The following is a 7600-nucleotide window of genomic DNA, read 5'->3' as shown; positions in this document are numbered from 1 at the left end:
AGTGGGATTTCTTGTTACATAATGTATGAAGTTTGGTGGTAGAAGCTGTGTGACTAGACTGGACCCCATTGCTGCGAAAAATAGTAGTTGCAACTGTAATGCTCTAGTCGCAAGAAGACCACCAAGAAGACCACCAAGAGCCAGATGTTCTGAAATGCAAAAGCTAGGCTTTATTCAGGCAAGCTGCAACACGGGCCTCGTCCCTTGCACCGACACAGGGGAGATAGGGAGGAAGCCCTGAGCTGGATTTTTACAGGGCTTATAAAGGCAAAAACTATGAAATTTACAGCAATCAGGTGTTTGGGCAGAATTAGGGTACAGACCGAAGGCTGATTGGCTCGGGGCTAGGGGCATTCTAGGATGTTCAAAGTTTATCAAGGGAGTTTCCCAGCCCTCTGGGTTTTTACAAGCTGTCCTGCCAAATGGGATGATTGACAGTCTTTCCCAAGGCCAGGCACAGCACAGAGTGGAGCCTGACTTTAAGATAGCTATGTTCTAGGAATTTACAAGCGTGGTGGGTAGTCTGACTTTAGGGTTGTTAAGGAATTTGCAGCTCAACAGTGTCAGCACAAAAAAGCCAGTTCCTGGGTTTTATGCATGCTCCGGGTCATTTATATTTTAATGTAAACAACAACTGACTAACACCTCACAACAGAGTAACTTTAATTTAACCCTTCACAACTGTTACACAGCAATCACTATGCATTAATCTCATTCCCATCACTCAATGGCATCACCCTCTAGAACAGATGTAATTAGAGATTTGAATATTTTTAAGTTAAGATCATTTAATGTAATGTTGTTAATGGGCTCTGGAAGTTCCTCTTCAAATATTGCTAGTGTTATAGTTTCTAATTACCTTAATAATTAGGCTCTGTCCCTCCTGTTGGATGTAACAGCCCCTAACACTAATAGGCATTAGCTGCCTTCTTCTCATCCAGTTGTTTAGGGTCAGAAAAGCAATTTGCTCTCAAAAACTTGACAGGTGCTATGTGGTTTCCTGGGCATTCTTGCTTTCTGCTTCACACTGACTTTTGCAACTGCTGCTCTTATTCAGCAAGAGTGTGTAAACACTGTTCACCAGAAACTACTTGTGAATGTACATGTGGCACCTATGGAATTTAACTTGCTGTGTTGCTCCTACCAAAAAAAATAACAGAATACTTGGACGACAAAATCAACCAAAATGCAAATGAAATGTACTCACGGTTTCTTTCATGTACAACCAGGATCTTCTGGTAATTGACTAAGGTGAGAGTTTAAGAGGAGATGGCAAAAAAATGAAGGAATCTAGCCATGAGATTTTCAAATTAGGTGAGGATCCCATGGGTATGTGAGATGGTGAAGGACAACTTGGGATGGTATGATGGTAGAGGACCATGGGGTGTGGGATGATGGAGAACCCCAAAGGTGTGTGGAATGGTGGAGGCCCATGGTGTGGGGATGGTGTAGAACCATGTGGTGTGGGGATAGTGTAGAACCACGTGTGGTTTGGGATGATGGAGAACCACCTGGAGATATGGTGTGGAAGAGCATTCTTTGGGGGTAAAGTGAGAAATCACACCATTGAAGCAATAGGTTTGGGATTATTCACACTTTCTATTAGAGTATTTCCAAATATTCAAAAGTTATTCGTGTGAATTTAGTCAGTCTTTCATAGTATAGCTTACTTGTCATGTAAATCTACTTTTGTGTAGATATCAAAGCCACAGGATCCAACTCTCACAGTGCTTTCTACAGTAACAACAGTTTTATTTTTGAAATGGTCATCCTGATAAGGAAAGCCTTATCCAGATATTGGCAAGAGAGCCTGCCTCATATACATGAAGCCCTGGGTTCAATTCCCCAGTACCACATATATGGAAAACGGCCAGAAATGGCGCTGTGGCTCAAGTGGCAGAGTGCTAGCCTTGAGCAAAAGGAAGCCAGGGACAGTGTTCAGGCCCTGAGTCCAAGGCCCAGGACTGGCAAAAAAAAAAAAAAAGAAGTGAGTCATATCTTTCAGTCCTCACCAGAATGAGAACAGAATATACTGTGATAGATAGAAGTCTGGGGCACTGAGATGAGACCTTGTTCTGAGACAGCAACATTGAGTGACACAGGTTACGCTAATAGCAGTGGGAGAACACTCATCTGAGAATGGTCAAAAGCTGTTGCCTATGTAGTTCCTGCATGTGCAGTACTGAGATGCTCCATCAGAATTCCCCCTACCTCTTTTCCTATGTCAAAGTTCTAACAGAGTGCCTCAGAATATTACTTGTTGCAGATGCAGTTAATAAGAACTCAGATTGGGGTAGTGGCTACTCAGTGTTAGTAAAAAGATACACCAATTAAGATAGTGGGAAAGACACAGGGAGAAGATAGACATACATGTCCCTAGATAGTGTAAAGAGACCTAGAAAGAAGATAATCCCAAAATGATGAGAAGAGGCAGAGAATATGGTCATCATACTCTAAGATAGTGTGAAGTTAACACAGAAAGATGATCATCCAGACCCAAAGATGGTATGAACACACACAGGAAGGAGATTATCACCCACATTCAAAGAGTTGCGAAGAGACACAGGGAAAAAATGGCATCCACACCCCCAAGGAGTGTGTTCTAGAACAGATCCTGCCCTTTGGCCTTACAGGGAACTAGGCCTGCACAAACCCTCATCTTGGACTTCTATTCCAAGAATCTTGAGGCACAAGGTCTTGGGAGCATCAGAAGCCTTGTGCAGAAACATCTTGTACAGACAAGAACTTTAGTTCTCACATCAGGAAAGTGCGAGATTTGTGGAACAACCTGAGTCAAATGAAACCTGTTAGCATTCCAGTTCACATGGGAAAGAAGTTGTGCTGCTATGAAGATACTGACAATCTCTGGAGGAATGAGTACCTGGGCTGTTGGCCAATCTTGAGAGATGGACCAGATTTCTGGGCAGGGTGAGGCACTGGCCCTCACCTTCAATCTGACTGAAGGATTAGGGCAATCAGTTTCTCTTACCCTAATGGCCTGCCCCTCCCACCTAGAGAAAGGCAGCTTGACAGGGGATTGTAATGAGCCATGTGATTTTACCCCTATTTTCACAGTGGCAAACCTAGAAAAGTTTGAATGGTTGATGAGTATTTGCTTTTTTTTTTTTTTTTTGGCCAGTCCTGGGCCTTGGACTCAGGGCCTGAGCACTGTCCCTGGCTTCTTCCCGATCAAGGCTAGCACTCTGCCACTTGAGCCACAGCGCCGCTTCTGGCCGTTTTCTGTATATGTGGTGCTGGGGAATCGAACCTAGGGCCTCATGTATCCGAGGCCGGCACTCTTGCCACTAGGCTATATCCCCAGCCCCAGTATTTGCATTTTTAACCAAAAGTCTGATATACTTCTGTTGCAATATAATGAACACCAAGTGTTCTCAAGAACACTTTCCTTGCAAGAGAGAAGGGTAGAATACTGGCCTACAGTTCAAAGACATTCGCTGCATGGATAGAGTGGAAACCTCTCTATTCTTTAGCATCTGGCAAGATTAAGATAGGGTTAGAATTATGAGCTACATAATTACCACATCATATTCTGACTTCAACGATTCCTATATTCACAACTTCATTATGGCAAACACATCACTGAATTGTTTAACTACTAAGACTCTCCTTTAAGAGGAAAAGGGGATTATTCTCTTCTGACATCCTGATTACCTAAATATATGCAAGGTGTATCAGTATATTTATAGCAAAGATACTTTGCCCAAGGGACTGTACTTGTTAGCTGAAGTGCAGTCATTAGCTCATAGATATCTCTCCACAATGCTGAGGTACAGACACTAAGAAGGGTCTGATAGTTTTATAAGGTCACAGGGCCCAGAGACAGCAGAACTGGAGGTCAGGTTATATGGAATATCACAGTGTCAGCTCTGCACCACTATGTAGGTTCTTAGATTATAAATCCTGTATGCAAGGGCTAGGAATATGGCCTGGTGGTAAAGTGCTTGCTTTGTATACATGAAGCCTTGGAGATACACACATACACACACACACACACACACACACACATCCATCTCAAGTGGTAGAGTGCTAGTCCAAGCCCCAGAACTGGCAATAAATCAATCAATCTTGTATGCTGTCTTCAGACCCATACCACAGAGACAGAGATTTTAATGAATGAGTGAATGCCCCAATGACCTATTTTGATTTGCTATTGTATCTGTCTCTTTGCAGTTTAAGTAAAGATGTAAAGATCACAGATCTGTGTCCACCAGAGTCCTATGCACCAGTCACAATATGGGACATGTCTTCTTGGACCTGCTTTAGTACCCACGAGAGCAAACATCACCATCCTTGCTACTCAACATAAGAAAGAATTACCACCTGCAGGATGCCTGCAGGGACATATAGAATGATGGGCACTCAGAAATGAGCCACAAAGAAACCTAATTTGCTGTGTTGATGGGTATTTTCCTCCTACTACTTATTCTCAGGACATGCCTGGATGTGAGCATGGGTACCAGAGAATAATTATGAAATTTCATTGCAGTGGGCAATGCTTGCTCTGTCCCAAAGAATCTTGAGAATCTGCAGATTTAGAAGGAAAAAAAATTGTTGAAAGCCTGATCATTTTTTGAGAACACCTTGCTTCCATATTCAAATCTATCCTGGGACAACATTTTAGAAGACTTGCAGTTACTACAAATGCCATAGATGATCCTAGATACAATAGTACATTCTCTTACTGTTCTCAGTTTCCTGGGAAGACACCTGCAAGTAGCCACTTGAGAGAGCATCAGAGTGGGACATGTTCCCAAATAAAACAAAGATATTATCCCAAACTGGTGTCACAAACATCAGTGAGGCACAAGTTTCTGGATGCAGGCCATATGGAAGGCTATCTACCTCTTACAAATACATGCTTAGTGTTCCCCAGAGCTTCTAGATTAAACGCAGACTTTGGTAATCACCCTACTGCTGAATCTACATCAAACAAATGTATAGCAATCATTGTATTTTCATTAATCTACTAATCTTAGAAAACTGATTGACTCTTTCCTAGTACAACCTTGTGGAGCAAACAGGTTGGCCAGCCATGTTCTTCTCCCTGGCTTTTCAGGCCAGAGCAGCAAGATTCACTACACACTGGGAAGACAAACAGGAATTTGCATAAGTCATCTGAGCAGAATGGTGTGGAGGAGCCTTATTTGTGCACAGAGATACTCCTGAGAATAATCCAGATATCACATTTGATTTCACACCAGAAAACCATAATAGAATAGAAGCAATTGTGGGAAAAAAAACTATCCAGAAGGAAACAAAGCAACAGCTGTGCTTCCAGTCCTGGATTTAGCCAAAAGGCAGAATGGGTAGTTTCCCATCTCTGCTATGAACAAGGTTGCAGAAGTTTTACAAGTACTTCTGATGAAACTATATGAAGTTGCAACGTTTTATACAATGTATAACCAAAAGCCAGTTGGAAAATAACACATTCAAGTCTGCACTACCACACCTTGACTGCTTCATTACTGAGACAGGATACTGGATGCCATTCAGAAAAAGCTTGGACTAAAGGTTGGGGACAAGACAACACCTGACAAACTTTTCACTCTTTTTTTTTTTTTTTTTTTGGCCAGTCCTGGGCCTTGGACTCAGGGCCTGAGCACTGTCCCTGGCTTCTTCCCGCTCAAGGATAGCACTCCGCCACTTGAGCCACAGCGCCGCTTCTAGCACTCCGCCACTTGAGCCACAGCGCCGCTTCTGGCCGTTTTCTGTATATGTGGTGCTGGGGAATCGAACCTAGGGCCTCGTGTATCCGAGGCAGGCACTCTTGCCACTAGGCTATATCCCCAGCCCAAAACTTTTCACTCTTATTGAGGTGGAATGTTCAGGAGCTTATGTAAATGCACCAATGGTTCAAATAAATGAAAACTATTATGAGGATCTGACACCTGAAGACACTGAAGACATTATTGATGACTTCAAAGCTGACAAAGTTCTAAAACCTGGGCCAAAGAGTGGACAATTTTGTTGTGAGCCAGCTGGAGGTCTTACCACTTTGAATGAACCACATAAAGGTCCTGCATTTGGCATTCAAGCAGGCCTCTAATTTGTACTAAACGTTAAGTATGACACTGCAGAAAAAAAGCATGAAGCACCCCATATATTTTTTTGTTTGCTTATCCAGTATATATATCTTGCTTCTTACAACGTTAAATTTTATATGAAAAGAGCAGCACCATTTTAAGGTTATACTGAAAATTTTAATACATAAACAAGTTACTCCAACGTCAACCACTTTCAGCTGCCAGGACACTTGTACCAATATTAGATTCTGTGCAGTAAAAAATCTTCCAAATCTGAAATATACTTTGCTTTTCTCAACTCAAAGGAAAAAGAAAAAGGAAACTGATTGGCAGACATTATTTCCCCTGTATACATAATTGCTTGAAAAACAAGGCCAGAAACAAATTGCGTTTTTGTGCTGGGCCAAGCTTGGCTCAGGGCCTGAACACTATCCCTAAGCTTCAGTGCTCAAAACTAGCACTCTACCACTTGAACCACAGCTCCACCTATGGCTTTCTCATTTGGTTATTAATGAGAAATAAAAGCCCCATACTGTTCCTGCCTGTGATGACTTTGAACCATGAGCCTCAGATCTTAGCCTCCTGAGTAGCTAGAATTGCATGCATGAGCCAAACAGCACCCATGAGTGAACACCTAATGACACAATTTCCTCCTGCAAACCTGGTTTTAGCATGGAGACTATTCTGAAAACTGTGGCAATGCCATGTGCCTCAGGGTTTATAATAGTCCATGCATTCAACAGGTACCTGTGGTGGATAACTTCCCATAATTCACCACTCCTTCTGCCCAGCCCAGGCATGACGGCTGCGACATGCTTGTAGTCTGACATACGTACAGGGAGTTCTTCTAGAAAACAGTTGAAAGTTAAAATTCTTCACCAGGGTGAAGATGATTGATGGACAGCTGTGTATCATACATCCAGAGATTTAGAAATTCCATTCCAAGTTTATCTCTCTTTGTTCAAGGTGGCCATCACAGTGCAGTGATTAAAGTGGCATCACAACTGAGAGTGTTGATGCATATTTATAATCTCAGCTCCTTGTGAGGTAAAAGCAGGAGACTCGAGTTTCAGGAAGCATGGGCAAAGTCAGTGAGATACTATCTCAAAAAGAATATAAGTTTAAAAGTGTATGTCTCATATAGAGGACTTGCTACTGAGCAAGTGAGACTAGGTCCAACCCACAGATTACCTCCCACAGGCAAATAAGTGGCTCAAGTGCTTGAATTGTGTGCACAGTACAGTGAATATCACTTGTATAAGGTAAACAACACTTTGCATAAATTGGATGTCACCTACCATGTCTATACTGGACAGTGATGTCCTACAGTGTCCTTCCTAGCATACTTACTCTAGGCAAGCTATTCCTTGAGGTCAAGTTTCTTGTTCAGAGGGCTGTCTAAGTAAAGGAGGAAATAGGGTCTTCCCCAGACTTGCCAAATTGTTATGACTGGCAGATGTGTATTTGAAAGTGTTCATTTCCTAGTATTTTCTCTTGCAGAATCCAGGGGTCTTGGCTGAGTATGGTAGGAATCTGTGTGTTTAACAAACAGTACT

The 7600-nt window shown here is 42.4% G+C and overlaps 1 pseudogene; it reads left to right on the top strand.

The window, feature by feature from the left end:
* Window positions 1–5020: 5020 nt before the first annotated feature.
* LOC125344554 lies at window positions 5021–6067 on the top strand (annotated as a pseudogene).
* Window positions 6068–7600: the final 1533 nt, after the last annotated feature.

The sequence above is a fragment of the Perognathus longimembris genome, unplaced genomic scaffold (assembly GCF_023159225.1).
Source record: "Perognathus longimembris pacificus isolate PPM17 unplaced genomic scaffold, ASM2315922v1 HiC_scaffold_153, whole genome shotgun sequence".
NCBI classification, from domain to species: Eukaryota; Metazoa; Chordata; class Mammalia; order Rodentia; family Heteromyidae; genus Perognathus; species Perognathus longimembris.
The sequence above is the reverse complement of the archived record's forward strand: the minus strand, read 5'-3'. Positions and strand labels throughout refer to the sequence as shown.